General features: G+C 37.4%; 1 long non-coding RNA gene across 2 annotated transcripts in view; it reads left to right on the top strand.

Annotated features, from left to right (window-relative positions):
- The window catches only part of LOC128246522 (uncharacterized), a 52,036-nt gene that overhangs the window by 9,668 nt on the left and 15,480 nt on the right, over positions 1-26,888 (top strand). Inside the window, exons 1-2 of one of the 2 annotated variants that reach the window (XR_008255774.1) lie at positions 11,536-11,905; positions 13,871-13,956. This is a non-coding gene — a long non-coding RNA (uncharacterized LOC128246522). Of the gene's footprint in view, positions 1-11,535; positions 11,906-13,870; positions 13,957-26,888 lie in introns of those variants that run through there. The other variant, XR_008263350.1, reaches the window with a different exon arrangement.

Here is a 26,888-nt window from a genome sequence, read left to right as displayed (position 1 = left end):
TTTTGTCACTCAACACCTATCCCTTTTCTGTCGCACCCTGTCCTTTTCAAAACCTGGCTAAAACGCTCCGAGATCATATTCAATCGCTTACAAGTCAAAAACGGTATATTGTATATCGTAAACATTAAGTTTCGAAAGCATTCTATTTCGAACCAGTGTTTCTGAAAAAAATGTGTTAAGTACAACTTAATGCGTCAATAAACACAGCTATGTCGACGATGCACGTTCTATTGTTAATTTCCAAGTTATAAAATACGCACAAAAACAGCGAACATTTACTACATAATATCTGCTGAACTCAGGTGTAAGCTTTGTAATTTCATGAAGTAATTAATATGTCTAAAATACTGAAGGATTCCAAAAATTCGCAAAGAACAAGCCATTTTTATTTGCACACCTGAGATTGTAATTGGACGAACCCTTCGATAAATTGGAAGCGGTAAATAAAGTTACGAGTGTAAAGGTTTGGAATTCCAAGTCACAGGTGATATTTTTGATGTATAAGCAAACTGAAAATACATGTACAGTCAAAACCTATTGGCTCGATATACCAGAGATAAACCAAAATACTTCGAGCCTCGCAAATGTCGAGCCAAGTGGGAATGCTAAAATCGGTTCCTTCAAGAATAAAGTTCGAGCCAACGATGAAAGCGAGCCAAGCGAATTCGAGCGAACGGGTTTTGTCTGTGTTCCTAACCTAAGAAGACAATTTTGTTTTTATATATTTTTGATAACATCAGATCATATTAGTTTGATTGACAAAAATCGCTATCAGCCGACATTAAGTAAGCTAGAGTCCGTTCCCTGGACTCTGATATATCAGGAAAAACACGTGAGATAAGGCTAAAACTATTAATAGCCTCTCTCCGCTTTCCGCGCATTAGTCAAACCGGTGAAAAAGCTATTCGGTGAATTGGGGACCACTTTCATTTTTTAAGTGGATACTGTCCATTCGAAACAGTTCGGCTATTTTCCATTGAAAACAACCTCGGATGTATATGGACGGTTTAGAATGTCAGATTTTTTTTTTACATTTAACTACGCTGCAAGAGATCGCGTAGTTATTTCAATTTAGCAGTTGAACTTAATGACTTTACTTTGTGAGTCTTAATTATTTAAGCAAAAACGCAATTCACTGGCAATCAATTTAAACATAGTCATGCAAAATAAACGTTAAAACACTTCAATTAACTAAAATATTTAAAATTTTACAAACTACTTCTTCTGTACCGGCATACACCCGAGGTTGTTTTCAATGGAAATTGGCCGAGGTGTTCCGAATGAGATGCTCTCGAGCTTAGACAGCCCCGTTGAACATAAACCGTGATTAATTTCATTGCGATATGTTGTACTTTGCCAATGATACTTGCGTGAATACAGTAATGCACGGCCTGCCATACCCTTCTTCTAATATACCTCTTGGATAGTTGTTCACACCGATATACTGGAGACAACTTTCGACGGATTAACAAGTATTTATACTCCAATATTTCCGTCGAGAGCAGTGTGGGGAAACTTACTAAGGTTGTAACTGCATCTTTTGTTAGCTGTATGGTGGTGGTGTGTAAGCTTATTTATACTCGCACTCGGACCTTGCCTATTCGGCGAGTGCTCCGATAAGATTGTTAGTCATTTTAGACTTTTTAGAGCATGGTGCACAGACAGAATATTCATTGCTCTCTGCAATAAGTTCACGGGAGGCATGGTACGCTATATACGCAGAAAATTTGGTATTACAGTCGAAACCCGTTCGCTCGATATCGCTTGGCTCGATTTCCTCGTTGACTCGAACATTGCATTCGCTTAAATATTGGCTCGATATTCGCGAGGCTCGAAGTATTTTGGCCGGTCCCGCGGATATCGAGCCAACGGTATTCAACTCGGAACACAGATTCTCCAATTATACGTTACTTGGTATACAGGATTCTCGTAGAAAAACAGTCATCTATGATAAAAGAAACAATAAAAAAATAAAATGTAACCTCGCCCCCATTTAAAAAAAATGGATGAAAATCGAACAATTATTTTAGATTGAAAAGTTAAGAATAATACTATTATATATATACTATTAGTTAATATCGCACATGTTGTGAGCAATTTTATGTAAACACTCAAATCTGTATATTTTTACAACATCTAACATCGTTTAACAAATTATAACTTAAAGGTCTCTTGGAACATGTATACAGTCGAAGGGCATTGACTCGATACCGCTTGGCTCGATATCCTCGTTGGCTCAAACTGGATGTAAAATACCGATTTTGTAAGCATTCCCGCTTTGCTCGATGTACGCGACGCTCGAAGTAATTTGGCCGGTCCCTGAGATATCGAGCCAGCGAGTTTTGGCTGTGCATTTTTTGTATATGTGTGTGTGTACTAACGATTTTTAAGAATGATTGTTATTATGAATGCAGTATTTTTGTCGCCATTTGTTTTACCAATATTTTTCATATTTAGTCTTACTTTGACGACATGCTGAAGGCTCATAACGACCAAAAGGCAACATCATAATCATAACAACAACCACAATTTATCTCACAAGAACGATTAAATATTCAATAAACATTGGTGCAATTTTGCAAAACATTCTTCTGCGAATATATGGCATCGTTGTTGATTTACCATTCGTAATAAATTTGTAATATATTACATACTCTTCCAAGTACTTTTATTTTTAATTCGCGCGTAGAAACTGTTTTATTACGCCAATACTATATAAATTGCTTTGTTTTTGTGAACGCTGGGTAACAGTAAATAATTTATGTTTCCGTTGATGTTTTCGGTTGCAATTGACATTTTTTGGTTTTGTCATAAATGACAGCATCTTTAAACGGTTGACTAAGATGTTTCGAGGTTAAATTACAAGAGGACACTTAAGAAGCAGCATTTAACGATAGTTGTGCAACATCTCAGATGTTCTTTGACTACAAGAGCATTGTGGCATCCGCTGTTGTCATCCCGGGTCTTCAGACGAGTAATAAAAGCGAGAAGAAAAGGCTTCAGAAAGCCGGAATGTTATGTTGTGTATTTATTATTGACAATTAATATAATCTCACACAGATGGAACGAATTAGGCGACTTATTCTACCTCCTATTATTTTCGTCCATTAACAATCAAGAGAGAAAATCTTTAGCCAGGTTTATGCATGTCGGTAAATCCTGTGGAAATGTATATGATGCACACAGAATGGGCGTTTTTTTCTTTGATTGCCCTCTGGACTAAGTGGTAAAAATACAAAGCTGCTGAAGATTCGTTTGGGAAAACGACATTAAGAAATTATGAAGATATTTACAATGCCTTTGAAATTTACCGCACACGTGCAAGCGATGTTTTAGTGAGAATAAGACGAACAAAATACAGACATTCAAACCATCTCATAAATAAAGCTTTCTCGTGATCATATTTTTATCATATGAGCAAGCGTTTCTCAGAGCCCATTTTATAAACAAGCGGTTCTCGAGACTATATTATAAACTAGCGCTACTCAAGAGCATCTTTCAAGCTAACATTTCACAAAACCATCTTTTAAACTAGCCCTACTCAAGAGCATCTTTCAAGCTAACATTTCACAAAACCATCTTTTAAACTAGCGCTACTCAAGAGCATCTTTCAAGCTAACATTTCACAAAACCATCTTAAAAGCTATCGTTTACTGAATATCATCTTATGATCTAGCGTTTCTGGAGACCATCTTTTAAAACGCTCCATCTGATAAACTAACGTTTTTAGAATCTTTTACTGTTGGATGTATTGAAATGTATTTTGAAAACAAAAAAGCCTGAATTCTAATTTTACTTAAGTCAATTTGAGTACGTTGTTTTGATTTGTGATCTTCGCGAAGTATTCCACTGTTTGTGATCTTACTATATTTAGCGGTAGGCTAGTTGACATGATAGCCGCAGCAAGAACATTGTTTTGTTCCCGGTCCCTTGGGTATCGAGCAAACGGGTAACGACTGTATGTTATATTTAGCACCAGCAAGAACACTGTTATGTTATTTTTAGCCGTAACAAGAAATTGTAATGTTATGTTTGGGTCTAATTGAATAAATCTTATATGCAAATATTGAAAACTTCAAAATACATTTTATTGGTGAAAAAAAACCACTCTATAAAATTCAAACAGAACTGATCATGAAAGATGATTTTCATATCCTAACTATTTATTCGTAAGAACATGCTTTGTTGGCAAAGTTGAAAGAAATGTATTTAAAAAAAAAGTTTTACAAGAAAGTTTAAATACTAAAATTGAATCTAACTTGAAGTTGAATGAAGAGATCAGATGGATTTGACCTTGAGATTTTGGGATTTTTGATGCCTCAACTAATATCAGTCAACCTATCTGGAATCACGTCAACGGCAGAAACTAATTTGAATAATTTGCGGGCCGATAACCTATAATTAAGATAGTTTAACGGATAACGGTATGGCGCTATGTCGAACAATAAATCGTCGACGCGCTTGAAGGGACGAACTATTGTTGATAAGCCACTGCCTACGGACGGGACGGATATAATTGAATTAGTTTCACTGTCCAGCTTGGCAGATTGGCATTTTAATAAAGTGTGATGGGACGTTGAACAGTCAAGCTTTTAAATTAAAATGAAAATTGAAATAATTATCTGATCATGAGATTTCGTCGCTTTTATTTCTTATCTTATTAAACGTATTAAGCTGACATTTTAAATGTTTACTGCGAACATTGGGGGATTTACAGATACTCTTTCACATTTTATTTTATGTCGGCAACGATTTAAAAAAACTTTGTTGATACTGAATTCAGGCACGTAGCTAGGGTCAATTTGAGGTTACGCAGATCGAAATTAGTTCATCGACGGACAACATATTAACCCCTTCTCCCCAACCCTCTTTCGGTTTTAATTTTAAATTCGGGCTTTGTGGTATGAAATAAAACTTCGACCTGTCAAAATTTCATTACGCAACTGCGTATTTGTGTACAGTCAGCTACGCGCTTGTAATTAATTTACGTATTTTTATGAGTAACTGGCAGACACCCGGTTTTTTAGTAAATCCATGCTTATAATATTAAGATTTCCAACGCTATTCGGCGAACTAGAGCATATTCTGTATCATTTAAAATATTAACACCTAAGCTCTGTTTGAAAGTGTTTTTTTAATTAATCGGTTGATACTAAATATAAAATGTTTTATAAGCGTTACCAACAAAAACATTTATTATTTTTAACCATGTTAAATATATTACAACAATCAGTTTGTTTTTCACTCTTTAGAAGAAATAAAACAGGTCAGTATAAATTATGACCAAGTGCGTTTGATAGGTTGGAAAACCGGCACTACATTTTTGTTCCATCTTGAGACTATCAAGGTCTTCCCCCGCCATCACGTCTTAAATTGTGTTTAAATGTCAGAAGTGACATGGGATAGAAGTAACTGCATTTCTCCGCCAAATTTGAACATTGGAAGACTTGACGAAACAGGATGAGATACAAGAGATCCGGGTGCGATACCCCAGCTCTCTGCGAATATACCTCTATTATTGGTTCTTTAACGTGCTCGGTGTTAGGCATCGACACACGGGATATAACTTTTATGGTTTGAATCAGTACTGAGTACACAATGTTTCCAGTACTATCTTAAAGGGGCTGTCTCACGTATGATAAAATAGCGAAAAAAAAAAGAAGAAAATTTTCGAAAACTGATATAAACTTGGCACCGATGTGTACAATGCATTGAAACTTACTAACTGAAGTACCAGATAGTTTACAATTTATGTAAGTTTAGCAGTTTTTTCGTATTTTTCCATTTAAAAAGATTACTGGGTATGTCTACCAGGTAGAATTGATTCCTTATGCGTGATTGGCTAGTCGGTGTTATCACGTGCTATTATCGAGGTAGGTGTATATCTTAGTTATGTCACCCGATTAGAATAAGCCTTTGTAGCGCATTGAGTAAGACGCTAGACTACAATTTTGGCGACACGGGTCAGACACAATTTTTTTTTTCATTTTGGTACTTTTCTACAATTATGATATCAAAGCGTAACACATTCTATTAGATAATTGTCCTGAGATTTGTTATTGGTGCCAATCTGTGACACAGTCCATTTAATGCCGAGAGCTAGGCAAGGGAGCTACTAGTACCATATCTTAACGTCATTTGGTTTGACGCCGGCCGGGTTCGAACCCCACACCTTCCGCACCCGATCCGAACGCTTAACCACTCAGCTATCATCAGTGTGTGTATACCACGTGATAAATAACGTCATATATGCTACGTCGGAAGGCACAAATTTGCTTAAAATGAAAACTTAAATCAAAGATAACTTTTCATTTACAACACCATTTTAAATGAAACAATGGGCATACTATGCCACTTAAAGAGCCCCACATTTGTTTTATTTCCGAAATTTGATGAGGTCATTAGTTTCATCAAACACTTCGACAAACCTGTTTTCAAAATAATGTTTTGGCAGTGCTCCGTCAGACGGCCGTATTGGGAAAAGGTTTGTCGAAGTGTTTTAAGAAACTAAACTCACAATCAAATTCTGGTAAAAGACCGAATGTGCGCGCTATTTTTCATTTAAAATGGAGAAAAATAAGTTATCTTTATTTAAAGTCCTTTTTCAAATCAAAATATTGCCTTCCGACGTAGCATTTATGACGCAATTTATCACGTGGTATACACACACTGTATCATGGTGGAGAACTATGTTGTAAAATCAATGAATCATTCATTCATACGGATATACAAAGTGGTATATTAGTTTTCGTTAAATGCTGAAATTGCTAATAAATTAGCAAATGTCTGCATTTCTGTTTTCGCAATTGTGTCATTAGCACTGGTGAACTGTTAACTGTAAAAAAGAAACATTAAAACTCTGTCTAATAAATCCAAGAAGGCCACGCATAAATGCAATCAAACTATGCATTGTATGAATAGCTGTGGTTATCTGTCAGCATTAATTTCTTTCAAGTTTTCAGAAGAAACGCCTATTTTCATAATGCCATTAAGTTTTGTTAACATTTTCGCTTTTTATTTCTATTGGGGCAAACCTTTCCATAGCATCCTGTTCAGAACAATGTAAAGAATTTTGGTGGCGCCCTCGATTGCATATAATGTACGTATACTGACTAGAGGGTTAAAACTGCACTCTCACATATTAAAAGTTTTGAACTTTTTAATTTTTTGACGCAGAATCTGCTGACTCTGCCATCAATGCCTTCAATTCAGTCATATAAGATAACGCCCCAGATAAAACAGATCTCATTTTTTTTGGAAAACTGCCGATAGTTTCATTTTTCTTTAAGCGTTAGCAACGCTTTTAGCAAAAAAAACCCCACATCAATCGAACGTTAATATATAAACTTTGATCTGCTCTTTTGTCAACAGTCTAATATCACTGTTGTCGAGACATTAACGAAAAATTTGGCGCATTCCAAGACAAATAATAAAAACGTGTTCAAAACAATCAATCTATCTGAGTGAGGCTTTAATACAATCATAAGGTTTCATTTTTGTTGTCTAAGGCTTTGAGTTGAACCTGAAGCAGTGAGTGGTTTAAGTCTTCATTTTCATAAAAATGTTGCCTTCCGACATAGCATATTTGACGCAATTTATCACTTGGTTTACACACACTGTAGAAGTGATGCGAACTTTCCCAAGATGCACGATATTTTGCAGGGTCCTTTTGACCTGAAAGAATGTTATGATTCTTCCAAACTTTTGAAAACAAATACCCAAAGAATTAACTCGGCTTTCGAGCGGGATCAAAGAAGAATTCAGAAATAATTCCTTCGAGTTTTATTTCGCGGAAACAGACAAATTTGTGTTGACAGTTTAAAACTAACATTTCTCGGACCACCAAGGGTAATAAAAATATCGGCAAGCAGTAATTCCAAGTTATGAAAACAATGATTTCCGTGTTCTTTAACACAAAGTGGCGGTTTGTCTTGAACCTTAGTGTGTGCAGGACATGATGAAATCCATATGGATGAGGAATCACTACTGAATGATTTACTTTTGTTATTGTACAGAAGTCATAACCATTCAGGCAATGGTTTGAAAGAGATATGATTTATGTTGTATGTAGTGTTGGTAGCAGCATTTTCGCTGACCATACCATGGCCAAACGATCTGACCAAGGAGGCAATTCAAGTTGTAAGCAATTGCACATTTTTTTATTGGTTTCTACGACTGAGTTGCTGCTCCAATGTTTAAGCTGCACTTTCATAGATTTACCGTTTTTACAGCTTTGTTATTTTTTGTCTTTGATTAAGCATTTTTTGTGTTAATATCTGCAAACCAGTGATAAAAGACCGCTGACAAAAGATCAAATCTCAGATTGACATATATCCGTTCGAAAATGAATGTTGTATGCTAAAAGCGTTACTAACGGTTTAAGGAAAAAGCATAAAAATCAAATTTGAACCTAAATATAAAAATCTGCGAGAAATCCCGGTAAGAAAATAAAAGGTATGCCTACCTATATACCTTAATATTTTTGTAGATTTCAAACGGAATAGGTAAATGTATTTTTTTTTTGTCACAGACTGCGATTTCTTTCGACCACATTTGTATTTTTCATATTCGTTAACTAAAAAAAACTAGCATTCTAAAGTCAAAATGAATGTCAAACCAATATAAAATGGTTACACTAAAATGCAACTTTTAAACCATGACCGGGTTCGAAATTGGGCATATATCTGGTTTTGAATTTCACGCAGATAAGTAGATCCAAATATTTTATCATGCTGAAAATCCTTACTTTACTCACATGCGAAAATAAAAAGTACCCGAAAGGAACTGTGTAAACCTCGTTTCCCCCAAAAATACGCTTGGGTAGGGATGAAATTTTCTCCCACCCCAGATAAGTAGATCCACATATTTGGCCATGCTTTGCTAACGGGCAAAGATAAAAGCGTACCCGTATGGAACTACTTTTTTTAAGTCATCGCGCAATCATTTCGTTTTACACGATGGGAGAAAAAGCTTCTACCATGGCCGCTCGTTCATCCAAACCCTCGCTCAGGGTGTTCTGCGGAAAACCCGGTAAACCCCGTTTCCGCAAAAACCCTTACACTCGAATTGGGATTAATTTATCTTACACGAACGGCCATGGAAAATACTAATAATCTTACACTCTAAGCCTAAGAAAACACTTCCATCATACACTTGCGGTTGCATTATTCTCTGATATACCTAGTATTGTAAGTATTAACCTTTTCGTACTGCTCAAGTAAGAAAGGTCGGGTTAATTGATGTATGGTTGTGTTTTTCTGTTTCGTGTCAACTCATCAACGTCAACAACAGCAAAAACTGCACCATTTCGCATTGCTATAGTAGGCGCCAATGATAAACTCGGAATAGGTATTTTGATGTCAAGGACAAAATGAGGACGTCATTTCGCGATATTGCGAGAGCAACACTTTCATACTTCTCTTTTTTTGGTAGTTTATTAGTTGGTATTATTTTCAAACAGAACTTGTAACAGGGCGCCAGCATTCGGAACTCCTCGGCCATTTTTATCGAAAACAACCTCGTATGTATTTGGACCGTTTTCATACTCAAAAAAGCGGTACGTTTAAGTCCGCCGCAAGTAGATCGCGTAGTGATTTTATTTAGCTCTTGGGAATCTTATTTATGTTTGCAACAATACCCTTAGCTGGCAATCAATTTAAACTTAGATCAATAATTACAACTCTAAAACACGACATTTAATTAATGATATAAATAAAAAAATAAAAAGGACTACTTTAATTGATGTACCGGCATACATCCGAGGTTGTTTTCGATAAAAATGGGCGAGGAGTTCCGAAAGAGAGTGCCTGCTGTTAAACGTGTCTGTATGCATTTTAAGTTTAAATCAGGTACATATCTTTGAGTCTTTATTGAAATGGCCAAACTGATCACATTTTTAGTTGAAATAAATAGCAAATACACAAACAGAAAGATTTTGTTCTGTAATGTAAATTATTCTTTTATGGAATACCTCGGTCATTTACCATCGAAAACAACCTCGGATGTTATGGACGGTTTACAATGTCAGAAATATAACATTTAACTACGTTGCAAGTAGATCGCGAAGTAATTTCAATTTAGCAGTTAAACTTAATGACTTTACTCTTTGGAATCTTAATCATTTATGCAATAATTCACTTCACTGGCAATCAATTTAAATTTAGATATACAGCATACATGTTAAAACACTACAACTAGTAAAAACTATTATTAAAAAAATATACGGACTAAGAAGCGGAACAATGTATTTTTTTAGGAAAGTTTTTGACGAATTCGAATTTAATGTTTAAACAAGTTAAAAGCGAGAATTTGGAACTTTAATGACGTTTTCGCTTAAAATTCATATGATTTCGCAAGAATTTAGAACTGTAAATTTCGCTAAAAATACATAATATTTTGCAATATTTTCTCATTCAATGTTCCGAGGTACTGTTTCGCTTGTATGATATCATCGTCAACTATCCAAATGAAAGAGAAGTATATAGTGTTACCATAGGGGGCAGTATCAGCCAGAGAAGTAAAGAAAAATAAGCTTTATAAATCAATTCATGCACTGGCTTTACACGAATAACGGATGCCAAAATATAACGAAGGTCGGGAAAATGAGTAAAACAAATTGTTTAGCCTCAGTCAATGTGCTAAGCTACATTGTTGTTCCTGGCAATGACATTTCCTTCTAGACATGAAAATGAATTTACAAGATGACAGAAGTCATAATGACGAACGGTTTCTTTGATAAATGACACATCAAAGAACAAGTGGCCCGTAAAATTGCACAAAATTCTATACGAAGTTGTAATTCCTCCGTTCCCATTCACATGTAACCCAAAACCAAACTGAATCACGTCCTTGACTGTTAAATCCCGCAAAAGTAAAGCAAATACTTTTCCAGAAATAATGAGCACAAACTTGCAATGGTAAGGCCAATATAGATTAATTGCTAGATTTTCATCATTTTTTTTTTAATATTGGTTAAAAACGATTGTTCCCCTGTATTTAATAGCTGAAAACGCAAAAATATTAAATAACTGGTGAGTGCTTTAAGATTTACTGTGATTTGCTATCGTCTCATAAGGTAGAAATACCGTGTTTTCTGCACCTTACTTTCAAATTAAACTCGTGATCTTTCATAAGAATAATTGTTTTTGACATTAATTCATCATTTTTGGTATTTTTTAAACAATTGTATTAATCATGGAAAATCTTATTTTAAAGTAAGAGTGCATCTTTAAAGCAACTGTGCACCAGATGATCAATTTGCAAGAAAAAAAGAATATTGTCGAAAACTGTCATAAACTTGGTATTAATGTGTACAATGCATTGAAACTTACTAACAGAAGTACCACATAGTTTACAATTTATTTAAGTTTAGCATTTCGTATTTTTGCATTAAAAAAAAGATTACTGGGTATGTCTACCTGCGTGATTGGCTGGTCGATGTTATCACGTGATATTACCGAGTTAGGTGTATAGCTTAATTATGTCACCCGATTAGTGTAAGTCTTCGTAGCTCAGTGGATACGACGCTGGCCAGCAATTTTGGCGACACGGGTTCCAACCCGGCCTCCGAGAAATTTTATTTTACATTTTGGTACCTTTTTTACAATTATGATATCAAAGCGTAGCACATTCTATTAAATAATTGTCCTGAGATTCGTTACAGAGAAATATTTTTTGCTGCAATCAGGTGTACAGTCCCTTTAAATGACTATTTCACAATTGAATAGTATATTATTGTGTTCATGTTCTTTCTTTTCTATAAGGAACATAAACATGTGTTTTAGACGAACCACGAACACCATCGAAATAATTCTCTTTTCTTACATGTGAATCTTTACATCGACACCGGCTGGTATGAATAAACGCCGTTCCCGAACAGTACCGGACCCGTACGCAGATACAGACCGTAAGTTCAACATTTTAGTAAATACAAATTAAGAAACAGCGGAAAAAGGAAGCGGGTGGGCATGAAAATCCAGCAATTAATTTATAGTCGCCCTATAGCTTTGTTTTCTCCCCTTAAACGTTCGGTATGTGGGTAAACATCTTATACTCCATTCGGAACTCCTCGGCCATTTTTTTCAAAAACAACCTCGGATGTATGCCGGTACATCAGATGAAGTAGTTCGTATTTTTTTTAATTACCTCATTAATTAAATTTAGTGTTTTAGAGTTGTATGTATTGATCTAAGTTTAAATTGATTACCAGTGAAGTGTATTATTGCAAACATAATTAAGATCCCCAAGAGATAAGACATAAAGTTTAACTGCAAAATAAAATTACTACGCGATCTACTTGCAGCGGACTGAAACGTACCTATTTTTGAGTTTATAAACCGTCCAAATACAACCGAGGTTGTTTTTGATAAAATGGCCGAGGAGCTCCGAATGCTTATACTCCTGTTTTTGGTCATGAATTAAATCATATACCATTTTGTCCGAAATATTTAAAGTGACACTCGGTTTAAAATCAACACATAAACAATACATAACAAACATAATTCTGAGTGACAAACCTTAAACTTAATAGCGAATATTTCAGTTATGTAAAATATTAATTTCTGTAAACAAAATCGTAAAAGTGTATTTAATAGCTGAAAACGAACTAATATTAAATGACTCGTGGGTCCAAAAAGACTAGTCTAACAGTCATCAACAATCGTCTCATAAGTTAGACGTGTTTTCTGCACCTTTCTTTCAAATTAAACACGGCATCCTTCATCCGTTTTGGCAAACTAAAGTCACGTGATAACATATATTAAATGTACCGACGTTATTTTTAAATTAACTGGGATTTACCTGGTAGACAAACCCAGTAAATTATTGAAAACGTAGGCAAAAACTTCGAAAGTTCCATATGTCGTTAACAATATGACACATCGGTAATTAAAATTCAATGCGTTGTACTCAACGATAATAATAAAGTTTGAGGGATTTTTTTGACAATTTTCTTTTTTTCTTGCTGGTGTCTAGTCACTTTAAATACATTAAATCAACTCTAATCGACAGGCTTGTAAAGACATAGTTTTTTCTATTGGGCGAATTGTTAAGGAATATGCAAACCCAGTAAGTTTTCGAATTGGAAAAATACGCAACAACTTCGAAAGATGCATGTGCCGTTAGCGATGTAACATATCGGCAATTTAAAATTCAACATTCAACGATATAAATTTTATGTACGTTTTTGACAATTTTCTTATTTTTCTTGCAGTCAAATCATCTGGTGTCTAGTCCCTTTAAGTCTTAAATCTTACCATGGCGGCGTATGATTTATCGGGTATTATAGAAACACACGTAATACCACATCTTTTATTGGGGAAAACTCATTAAATTTTATGTATAAGCGATGATCTTCAAGGTGCAGACTTTCATATAATCAAAACAATATAACGTCTACAATATATTTACGAACAAATAACTTATGAAAATGTTTGCATCGAAACACCTGAAAGCTGGTACTAAAGAACACCTGGGCTGGTCCCATAAATTACTTTACCCAACATTGGATAAGCCCCTTCCTTTGTGTAAAGTTATAAACATTTAATGTTTTATTGTTTTCCCTCGTAAACGAGTAATAGTCTTTGTATGGCTAAATATTAGTGTAAATTTTATGTTGATATTATTGGTTCCTGCCAAATTGATTCTGTGTTTAACGTCATCGAGCGAGTAGGCTTTCATTTTTCAGAATGCATAAAAATCGAAAACAAACATCTACCAAAATATCAAATTAGGCAAGGGCTGAATTACCAATGCCTCGTGTAACAATGATACCAGTCCAGAAATATTATATACGTACATGAGAGGTTCACCTTTCTTGCAGCTGGGATTAATTTATAATATTTGTGATGCTTTCTTTTTTATTTTATTACAGTCGAACCCCGTTGGCCCGAGCTCGATTGTGTCGAACTCCTCGTTGGCTCGAACTAGTTGTAAAGGACCCATCTATTTACACTGAAGGTAAACAATTCTTGGCTCGAATGATCCGAGGGTCGAGGTATTTTGCCGGTCCCTTGGAGTTCGAGCCAACAGCGTTTGACTGTAATTAAATTTGCTATCAACGGCGTTCGTCTTTTATACAATATTAGGGATTCGAACCCATAAATAACAGGTTGAGGAATCACGTGACTTACAGGGATCCTCACATAGGTCACCACAGGTCAAAACCGATGTACAATCGAGTAAATTACGTTAACTTCTAAATATATAAAAAAAAATTGACAGAAAAGATATGAAAATATTTCTTAGCCTTTAAATTACTATGCTATTAACTGCTTTTACACGTGTGAACTAGATTTGCTTGTATTCTAATGATGCAATCCTTGGCCAAAATTTCAGCGCTGCCAAGTTCTACAAAATTCCGTGAAGTTGGAATTTTGGCCAAGGATTGCATCATTTAAATACAAGAAAATCTAACATATTTTAAATTTTGATTTCGCTTCTCATTTCCAATATGGCTACGAATTTGGCACGCAGAGTTGCAGCAGAAAGTGTTATAAGTGTTATTTAAGAGTGATCAAATATAATACCTAAAAACTTCAAGATACCAACCTTAATACAAACCGCCTTCCTCAGCTGTTTCAAGTGATTTTGGTGTAAAAGACACAGGCAACCAATATACGCTTTAAGAAGAAGTGATAGCATTTGCCAAGTCGGATAGTAAAACTCCAATTACAAAATGATGATTCGGCTTGAATATTCAGGGATCAAGGATTAACAAATACTCAACGAAAAGCACTAAACGTCAAGCCACCACGGACACCAATACCACTACACCACTCTCACCCTGGTCGGGATGGAACGCACAGCCTCTTGGATGAGAGGCGGACACCTATACCACTACACCACTCTCACCCTGGTCGGGATGGAACGCACAGCCTCTTGGATGAGAGGCGGACACCTATACCACTACACCACTCTCACCCTGGTGGGGATGGAACGCACAGCCTCTTGGATGAGAGGCGGACACCTATACCACTACACCACTCTCACCCTGGTCGGGATGGAACGCACAGCCTCTTGGTTGAGAGGCGGACACCTATACCACTACACCACTCTCACCCTGGTCGGGATGGAACCCAACGCCTCTTGGATGAGAGACGGACACCTATACCACTACACCACTCTCAACCTGGTCGGGATGAAACGCACAGCCTCTTGGATGAGAGGCGGACACCTATACCACTACACCACTCTCAACCTGGTTGGGATGGAAGGCACAGCCTCTTTGTTGAGAGGCGGACACCTTTACCACTACACCACTCTCACCCTGGTAGGGATGGAACCCACAACCTCTTGGATGAGAGGCGGACACCTAAACCACTCTCACCCTGGTGGGGATGGAACCCACAGCCTCTTGGATGAGAGGCGGACACCTATATCACTACACCACTCTCACCCTGGCAGGGGTGGAATGCATAGCCTCTGGGATGAGAGGGGGACACCTTTAACACTACACCACTCTCACCCTGGTGGGGATGGAACGCACAGCCTCTTTGTTGAGAGGCAGACACCTTTACCACTACACCACTCTCACCCTGGTAGGGCTGGAACCCACAACCTCTTGGATGAGAGGCGGACACCTAAACCACTCTCACCCTGGTGGGGATGGAACCCACAGCCTCTTGGATGAGAGGCGGACACCTATATCACTATACCACTCTCACCCTGGCAGGGGTGGAATGCATAGCCTCTGGGATGAGAGGGGGACACCTTTAACACTACACCACTCTCACCCTGGTGGGGATGGAACGCACAGCCTCTTGGTTGAGAGGCGGACACCTTTACCTCTAGACCACTCTCACCCTGGTGGGGATGGAACGCACAGCCTCTTGGGTGAGAGACGGACACCTTTACCTATAGACCACTCTCACCCTGGTGGGGATGGAACGCACAGCCTCTTTGGTGAGAGGCGGACACCTTTACCTCTAGACCACTCTCACCCTGGTGGGGATGGAACGCACAGCCTCTTGGTTGAGAGGCGGACACCTTTACCACTACACCACTCTCACCCTGGTGGGGATGGAACGCACAGCCTCTTGGTTGAGAGGCGGACACCTTTACCTCTAGACCACTCTCACCCTGGTCGGGATGGAACGCACAACCTATTGGGTGAGAGGCGGACACCTTTACCTCTAGACCACTCTCACCCTGGTAGGGATGGAACGCACAGCCTCTTGGTTGAGAGGCGAACACCTATACCACTACACCACTCTCACCCTGGTGGGGATGGAACGCACAGCCTCTTAGGTGAGAGGCGGACACCTTTACCTCTAGACCACTCTCAGCCTGGTGGGGATGGAATGCACAGCCTCTTGGTTGAGAGGCGGACACCTTTACTTCTAGACCACTCTCACCCTGGTGGGGATGGAACGCACAGCCTCTTTGGTGAGAGGCGGACACCTTTACCTCTAGACCACTCTCAGCCTGGTGAGGATGGAACGCACAGCCTCTTGGTTGAGAGGCGGACACCTTTACCTCTAGACCACTCTCACCCTGGTGGGGATGTAACGCACAGCCTCTTGGTTGAGATGCGGACACCTTTATCTCCAGACCACTCTCACCCTGGTCGGGATGGAACGCACAACCTCTTGGTTGAGAGGCGGACACCTATACCACTACACCACTCTCACCCTGGTGGGGATGGAACGCACAGCCTCTTGGTTGAGAGGCGGACACCTTTATCTCCAGACCTCTCTCACCCTGGTCGGGATGGAACCCAGAGCCTTTTGGGTGAGAGGCGGACACCTTTACCTCTAGACCACTCTCAGCCTGGTGGGGATGGAACGCACAGCCTCTTGGTTGAGAGGCGGACACCTTTACCTCTAGACCACTCTCACCCTGGTGAGGATGGAACGCACAGCCTCTTGGGTGAGAGGCGGACACCTTTACCTCTAGACCACTCTCACCCTGGTAGGAATGGAACGCACAGCCTCTTGGGTGCGAGGCGGACACATTTACCTCTAGACCACTCTCACCCTGGTGGGGATGGAACGCAAAGCCTCTTTGATGAGAGGCGGACACTTTTATCTCTAGACCACTCTCAGCCTGGTGGGGACGGAACGCACAGCCTCTTGGTTGAGAGGCGGACACCTTTACCTCTACACCACTCTCACCCTGGTGGGGATGGAACTTACAACCTATTGGGTGAGAGGCAGACACCTTTACCTCTAGACCACTCTCACCCTGGTGGGGATGGAACGCACAGCCTCTTGGTTGAGAGGCGGACACCTTTACCTCTAGACCACTCTCACCCGGGTGGGGATGGAACGCACAGCCTCTTGGATGAGAGGCGGACACCACAAACATACCACAAGGCACTCTCAACTCTCTTACGGTTTAGAATACTAGCCTCTGTCATTATTTTTGTTATACAAACAAGATTTTGCTTCATGCTGCTATTTGACCGGACATAAAACTAACTTATCGTGTCTGGTGTTCATTCAGCTCTCACTTTTTGTTATGTTTTTGTAATGAATTAACGTTGTTAACATGAAAAATCCATCTTAAACCAATTCAGTTTACTTTCCGATATGGCGACGTACCTGAAATAAGCTTGGTGACTGTTTGGAATTGACAAACTGTATGCCTTATAAAAACAAAAGGCTTAATTATTGCGACGAGGAAAATATTCCAACGCGGAAAACATTGCCAGGAGGAAAACATTGCCGCCAGGAAAACATTCCACGAGGTAAACATTGCCACGAGGAAAACATTACAACGCGGAAAACATTGCCACGAGGAAAACATAACCAAGAGGAAAAAAATACAACGAGGAAAACATAAATACGAGGAAAACATTGCCACGAGCAAAACATAACCAAGCGGAAAATACTACCACGAGGAAAACATTGCCACGAGGAAAATATTGCCGCGAGCAAAACATAACCAAGCGGAAAATACTACCACGAGGAAAACATTACCAAGCGGAAAACATTGACGCGAGGAAAACATTACCAAGCGGAGATTATTGCCAAGCGGAAAATACTACCTAGCGGAAAGCATTGCCGCAAGGAAAACATTGCACGAGGAAAACATTACCACGAGGAAAACATTACCGAGAGGAAAACATTGCCGCGAGGAAAACATTACCGCGAGGAAAACATTACCGAGAGGAAAACATTCCTGCGAGGAAAACATTGCCAAGCGGAGATTATTGCCGAGCGAAAAATGCTACCTAGCGGAAAACATTGCCGCAAGGAAAACATTGCACGAGGAAAACATTGCCACGAGGAAAACATTGCCACGAGGAAAACATTACCACGAGGAAAACATAACCAAGAGGAAAACATAACCACGCGGAAAACTTTGCACGAGGAAAATATTGCCAGGAGGAAAACATTGTCACAAGGAAAACATTGTCACGAGGAAAACATTGCACGAGGAAAACATTGCCACGAGGAAAACATTGCCACGAGGAAAACATTACCACGAGGAAAACATTGCCACGAGGAAAACATAAAACATTGCCACGAGGAAAACATTGCCGCAAGGAAAACATTGCACGAGGAAAACATTGCCACGAGGAAAACATTGCCACGAGGAAAACATTACCACGAGGAAAACATTGCCACGAGGAAAACATTGCCACGAGGAAAACATTACCACGAGGAAAACATTGCCACGAGAAAAAACTTTGCCACGCGGAAAACATTGCCTTAATTAGTTCAGAAAGAAATGCTACAGCAGAAAGGCCAATATTGAATGGGCAGAATTCAAGAAACCAAGTTTATGAGATGTGTTACTAACGAGTATTATAATCATGAACACATGTATCAAGTTTCATATGTTATTTAATATACGATTTTACCAAATTAGTGCTTACTCCGCGCTTGTACTGCAGGACGTTGACAGTCACAAGATATCGAGTTTTTGTTTGCGAAAAATATACGAGCTAAAAAAAATAAATGACAGAGGAACGAAAACTATGCACACGAACTCTGCAGTATTCTAGTAGCAGGAATATTCAGGAGAAAACAAATATATTTCTAGCATTGATCACATCTGGTTTTGATTGGCGTAATTGTATTAATGCGCCATATAACAAATAGTTCTCTCGGCTAGAAGTTTTGTGCAGGTGGCCCATAATTTCTTCCACGTGGTAATGGGAAATTGTGTTATTTAAACTTATTAAAATTTTAAATTATTTCTAAATTTAATTACCAGTGGCAATAACAGTAGTAGCGTAATCAAGAAAAGAGCACACAGTTGAGAATTAATCTGTATTTTTGAAAACATAAAAACAAGCGTTAGACATCATTGATAACGTAATAAATGTTTATTTCTTAAAATTTGAGAAAACAAATCCACACAACAGCATTAGAATCTTAAATATATTGAGTACGCGTTGATTAAGTTCCGTTAACAAAAAATGAAAAAAAAATGGAAATGGCAGTCTCGATTAAATGGAAACTTGTTTTTGAAAAGCTGTGTGAAGTTAGCTAAACATACGACATTGGACATTGAACATTCAAAATCGAATATTGTGCTGGCACGACATTGGACATTGGACATTCAAAATCGAATGTTGTGCTGGCACGACATTGGACATTCAAAAGTGAAAGTCCTGCTAGCATTTTGAATGTCCAAAGTCCAATGTCGTGCCAGCACAACCTTCAATTTTTGAAATCCCAATGTCCAATGCCGTGCTAGCACGACATTCATTTTTGAAAGCCCAATGTCCAATGTCTAATGTAGTGATGGCACGACTACCAGTTTTGAACGTCCAATGTCCAATGTCGTGCCAATTTTTTGGTAAATGGAGTTTAATGGTACATATTTGCTAAATACTTGCTGGTATTCTTAAAGCTGCGATCTCACAGATTAACCAAATTTACAACTATTTATATTTTGTCTTGGAATGAGCCAATGTTTGCGTAATTGTCTGAAAATCAGTGATATAACACTGCTGATAAAAGATCAGATCGCCATTGTTCGTATTTACATTTGAAAATTGATGTTTAATTTAAGGTTTAAAAACGTTACTTACGGTTTAGAAAAATGAGTTTTTCTGCAGTTTTCCAAACAATTGAGATCTGTTCTGTTGTGAGTTATCTTATATGACTATATTGAATGCATTGAAGACAAAAAAAGCTGAGTCTGAATAAGTAACTTATAACTGTCAATCTGTGAAAGTGCAGCTTTAACGGGACTGTACACCAGATTGGCACCAAAAAAAGTGTTTTTCTGTTACGAATCTCAGAACAATTATCTAATAGAATGTGTTACGCTTTGATATCATAATTGTAAAAAATGTACCAAAATGTAAAAATGTAAAAAAAAAAATTGTGTGGGAGACCGGGTTCGAACCCGTGTCGCCAAAATTGCAGTCTAGCGTCGTATATACTGAGCTACGACGGCATACTCTAATTGGGTGACAAAATTAAGCTATACACCTACCTCGGTAATATCACGTGATAACACCGACTAGCCAATCACGCATAAGGAGTCAATTCTACCTGGTAGACATACCCAGTAATCTTTTTTAATTATAAAAATACGAAATAACTGCTAAACTTAAATAAATTGTAAACTATGTAGAACTTCAGTTAGTAAGTTTCAATGCATTGTACACATCGATGCCAAGTTTATGTCAATTTTCTTTTTTCCGCTATTTTATCATACGGAGTACAGCCCCTTTAACACCTAGCACAAAGTTTTATTTACAATGATCCCGAAACAAATTTCTACGGAACGGCTGACGCTTTTGCCAACTTCCAATACATGTTGTGATGTATTAGCGCCAGTAAAACAACGTTCGCTTCAAAACGACACATATGCTAAGTTCAATAAAGACATGACCGATCACATTGACACTACGTGAAGACACGTCGCGTATGATACGCTACCTCTCGACATTGGTGTGCCAGTTTTGCAAATGGTGATATGTATCTTCTTTATAGGTGTGAATTTGTAAGCCCCTAGCGAACACCCGTCATAGGCAGTGACATTTATGATAGCATACCCTGCAAAAAATATATAGCGCAGTATAAGATCTACATTAATACTTTATAGGCCACCATAAAGATTCTTCGCGCAATGAAGCAATATCAATCTTCTGCTATAAGAATACCATTTTCTTAGCTATGATAGTTAATACTTAGTCAATCTCGTTGGCACGAGCTTGCGCGAGAGTGTGGTCTTGTGTTTTGGGGGAAAACGTAGAACCCAGAGAAATCCCAATTGTCCGGTTTGGTGACCACTAACCAAATTCACATGCGCCTAAGCCGGGAATCAAACCCGGGTCGCCTGGGTGAGAAGCGAGTGTGCTTACTAACCACTGCCCTAACCGGACAACCTTTAATTAACAAAAGGGACATTACGGCTTTAGATCGCTCACCCGACTTCCCTAGGCACTGTGAACAAACTGTATTGATAAACTCTTCCATACATTATATTTAAACTTTGGCTACCTGATTTCAGACAGTAAACAAGTAATAATATACTGGGAACCGAATTCCACCCACTGAACTTTCAATTAATATTGCTATAGAAATATAGGGACAAACACAATTTCAAAAATAATAACCAAAAGTCAATCCAGTTGGCGTTTCACAATATCTTCAAGGTCAAGGTCGTCGCAAACACATTTACACGATCAAACAGTAAATACTTCGAAGTTCAAGTATGAATCATATCTTTCATGTGTTCCTGGTCCGGATAGAAAAAAGATAAACGCATATCTGGTCAAAGGTCAATATTTACACTCCAAGTGTCCTGCTTTAGATGGACGCATATCTGGTCAAAGGTCAATATTTACACTCTTTATGCCCTTCTTGAGATGAACGCATATCTAAGAAAATAATATTTCATTATAAATTGGTACTGGTAAAGTATAATAAATTTTATAATCTAATGAAAACAACCAATTAATTTGCAATTAAAGGGAAACAATCATGTTTAGCATGAGGATATATCTGCGTGAATTCATTATCTTGACACAACTCGTATATTAGTTTTTTTCTGTATGTTTGTCACGTACTTTAGACCGGTTGCCTTTACTTACTAAATAAATTTCTTAAATTTACTTGATAGTTCAATTTCATTCAAGTTCAGATGAAAACAGTGTCTTCGGAATACCTCGGATATTAAAAAAATGAGATTTGTGATTGGTCAAATGACTTTTAATCTCGGTAAGTGTTTGCAACGTCGTCATTGATGATTCCGCTGTATCTTTACCGCGTTGAATCACAAACAGTTCAGCTTTAAAACCTACAAAGATGGAAAATGATTTGTTAATACATAATAACGCATACAGCCTTCCCAAGTAAGGTTTAGCCTAATCTACACATACACGGTACAAATTGCAATGTGTACACCGGCGGTTTATCAAATGCATAAGCTTTTAACAAGCAAACAAAAGGGCAATAACCGTATCTATGTCAATGGCAGTGTTGTAAGAGTTATCTTCGATTTAGCGTAACACACCGGTCTGGTGTTACATATGTTTAAGTGTATTAATTTATGCCTCACCAAATTAATAACTTGTTCATTGGATGTAATATATGCATATTATTTCTACTATATTGACATGCAAAGATTACTTTTACAAATTAAAGTGGTGCGGGGTACACTGTGTTACCAACCGCTGCCACCACCCAGTCCCTGTTTTGGTCCGCTAGGACACACAGTACAAAGCAATGTTGTTTGTCTTTCTAGTAAGGCGTATCAATTCTAATATAAGGACATGCAGTTTACGTCAAGGACTATAGTTTTTCCCCATAGGCGCACAATTATAAATATAGGTTGATGCATTTTCTTCGTAATATATATGTATTATCATTTTAAACTCAATTGACTTAAAATTATATTCTTTTTCATTGAATCAACCTATACTGTGAACCTTGAATGATTCAATGCAGCTGCAGCGTGAATGCTAAATGAACATGCATTGCAAGGTTCAGAAATTCCTACATTAAAACAGTTATACGATATGACAAACATTTGGACAGTCCTTAAATGCAATGCTGTTACAGACCAGTGCAGAACATAATAAAATATTACTTTGAATGCTAATTGCACAGTGATGCTACATATACACTATTCTCCGTATGATTAATACAATATTTTGAAAATACTTTTTGTGCTTTAAGCGGGGCATACTCGTATCAGGGGCGGTTCAGAAAGTGATGTTAGAGGGGGCGTATTTAAGCAGAGCCCTCTTGTCCAGGACACCCCAGAGTAGGCCCTTTAATAAGGCAAGGGGGTTTGCGAAATGTTTTGGTAACTAAGGTCTTAAATGCTGCATTTTGTGTAATGTATGAAATATTACATCATTTCTCTACCATAATGACATAAAATTGGAAATATCTTCTATTTTTGCCAGGAATTGACACCCCCCCCCCCCCCACCCCATGTTTTAGCTTGTTGTATGGATGGAAAACATAAATTCTTGTCCAATGTGAACGAAATGCTTGCCTCAATGAAAAATCATGTTTTTATACTCTTTGAAAACGTATTTTCTCATAGAATGTGTTAATAAAAATATTTGGGAAAAATCTAAAAAAATCTAATTATAGAGCAAAATATATACATGAGTAATTATTTAAAGACAATGAATTGTACTTAAGTACATTTTTTTTTAAAGAAATTGATGCTACGTGGTAAATTGAGTTGAGACTGAGATTGAGATTTGCCTTATAAGTATTTTAGTGGTACTTGGGCAAGGTCATCATCGTCGTTAAAGGGACTGTACACCATATTGTCACCAAAAACAGTTTTTTCTGTAACGAATCTTAGGACAATTATTTAATAGAATGTGTTACGCTTTGATATCATAATTGTAAAAAAAGTACCAAAATGTAAACAAAAAATTGTGTGGGAGACCGGGTTCGAACCCGTGACACCAAAATTGCAATCCAGCGTCGTATCCACTGAGCTACGACGGCTTACTCTAAACGGGTGACTTAATTAAGCTATACACCTAACTCGGTAATATCACGTGATAACACCGACTAGCCAATCACGCATAAGGAATGAATTCTACTAGGTAGACATACCCAGTAATCTTTTTTAATGGAAAAATACGAAATAACTGCTAAACTTAAATACATTGTAAACTATGGGTTACTTCAGTTAGTAAGTTTCAATGCATTGTACACATTAATACCAAGTTTATGACAGTTTTGGACAATTTTCTTTTTTTCTTGCAAATTGATCAGTTGCTTTAAAGCTGCACTCTCACAGATTGAACGCTTTGACAACTTTTATTTTTATTTTTTGCCTTGGAACGAGCAATTGTTTTGCGAAAAAGCATGGAAACCAGTTATATAAGACTGCTGACAAAGAATCAGATCGCAGATTTTTATATTTAAGTTCAAAGATTGATGTGTTATGCATTTTTCTTAAACTTTAGTAACGCGTTAAGACATCAAACATTAATTTTCGAACGGAAATATAAAAATCTGCGATCTGATCTTTTGTCAGCAGTCTTTTATCATTGGTTTGCAGATATATACGTAAAATTTGCCCTTCCAAGACAAAAAATAAATAAGTTGTAAAAACGGTATATCTGTGAGAGTGCAGCTTTAAAGAATTTCAACTGTTTTACTCAAGTATCTTCGAAATCAGCAGAGAAGTGCACGTCCATTCGTACTAGACTTTGCATCAGTCCTTGAGCCAGTTCGTTGGTCGGATTTACCGCATCTTTATTGTAAAATTAATTTGTTTACCTGACTGCTGCTGGTTTGAACAAACAATATCGCAAAAACGCGAAACCCAATTGCGTTCTTCGAAGAACGTGTAGAAAGATTCAAATTCTTCAAAACAGCAAAACATTACCAAGAGATTTTATTGGTTAAGTTTTATTATTCTGTATTCAAATGTCATCTTCGCGGCTAATAAATCAATATAAGACTTGCATACTTTAATGAATAAATTAGTAAATTTATGCAGATGGAATCTGACTAAGGTGCTAGCGGGGGCTTCCAACAAGGATAATTTCATGATTTTTATCAGACTGCATTCAGGTGTCATAAATGAAAAACTCTTAATGTGATGGAATAGAAAAGTAATGCAATATGTTTACCATGATATACAATATCACAAACATGTGCAATAAAATGGTAAGCCCACGTTTATGGTATTGTATGCGGTGTATATTTAGTTTTCATTTGAATACATTAGCACGTTTTTCCTTCATGTTAATTCGGTTATGATGAAAAAACGGGACCGAATATAGATTAGTCAAGTTTTCAAGAGTTTCAAAATATTATTTGCATAACATCAAGCAGGTCAGGGCCCATGTGAACAAATATCATATTCGGTATTTACAGGAGAACGCATATACAACAAAGTATTACCATTCGTATAACTTAAAGTAACTGTATGTACGTCAATATCAAGTCATCAAGCAATGAAGCAAAACAATTTAAAACAAGAGTTGTCGTAAGACAGTGCGCTTGACTACGCCGCTTTGACTTAGAAGTGAATACAATAACGGTGTAATATGTGCCTGTCAAAAGCAATATAACAATCAAATAAAAACGTGAACAAGAATCGCAATGTGACAAGACCAGGTTTTTAATGATTGGCAGAAGGGATTCAGTTTCAACTGTTTCTTCTATTTTTTGTTACAGTGACCTTGAGCCAAAGGGCCCCTAACACAATCCCATGGCAGAACTCCATAAACTCTTCCTACATATCAAGTTTGGTCACAGTATGTCAACCATAACTAAAACAGTAATCTATTTTTAGTAACAGTGACCTTGACCCTAGGGGGCCAAAAGGCAATCCATGAAAGCTCTACATAAACTTGTCATATATACCAAGTTTGGTCACACTATGTCAACCCTTACTTGAGTTATTCACTACTGACCATATTTCTGTTTTGACCTTGACCTAGACCATAACTCTCGCGGCTCAAAACATAATCTCAGGAAAGGTCTCTATGAACTCTTCCTATATACCAAATTTGGTACCAATATGAAGACCCTTACTTAAGTTATTCAATACCAACCCTTTTTCTATTAAAAGTAACCTTGACCTTGATCCTATGGGCCTCAAACGCATTCCCATAAACGGTCTCCATAAAGTCTTTGTATACACCAAGTTTGATCTCTTTATGTCAAACCTAGCTAAAATTATTCGATACATAAGGCGACTTTGACGCTGCTCTAACACCAGCCCGGCCGAACAATGACGCAAGTCATTCAAATAACTTGTTTTCCCTTTATGAAAATGTGGTAAGGAATATAAAAGTGTGCCTTTCAAAAGAAATTAAAAGAAAAATCATTAAAAAAAACATCCAAGGGCAATTTTTTGTATTTAGGGCTAAAATGGAGTTATGTTGTAAGATGGTCGTCAATAATTCTGCAAAGTATTAAGTGCATTTAATGAAGCGTATAGAAGTTCATTTTATTAAAATCCCAACTTGCCCTAAAACTATGACATGCCCTAAAACTTAACCTAAGTCAATTCGGGGCCAAAACTTGTTTTAAGGATATTATGGAGTTATGTAACCTCATTGGGTGATGGTCCTGAACAATTGTGTGAAGTATTAAGTCAATTGAATGAAGGGTATAGAAGTTATCAATAAATATCCCAACCTACCCTAAAACTTTGATCTAAGTTCCATAGTAAATCAGGGGCCATAATTTGTATAAAATATAATATGGAGTTATATAACCTCGTTATGTGATTATCCTAGACAACTGTGTGATGTATTAAGTCAATTGAATGAAGGGTATTGGACTTATAAGTGAAAATTCCAACTTGCCCTAAAACTTTAACCTTACCTAAAACTTTAACCTAATTCAATCAGGGGCCATAACTTGTATTAAGGATAATATGGAGTTATGTATCCTCATTGTGTGATGGTCATGAACAACTGTGTGAAGTATTAAGTTAATCGAACGAATGGTATATAAGTTATTAATAAATATCTCAACCTGCTC

The sequence above is a fragment of the Mya arenaria genome, chromosome 1 (assembly GCF_026914265.1).
Source record: "Mya arenaria isolate MELC-2E11 chromosome 1, ASM2691426v1".
Lineage (NCBI taxonomy): Eukaryota > Metazoa > Mollusca > Bivalvia > Myida > Myidae > Mya > Mya arenaria.
Note: the sequence above shows the minus strand (reverse complement) of the source record. Positions and strands in the feature narration are given on the sequence as shown.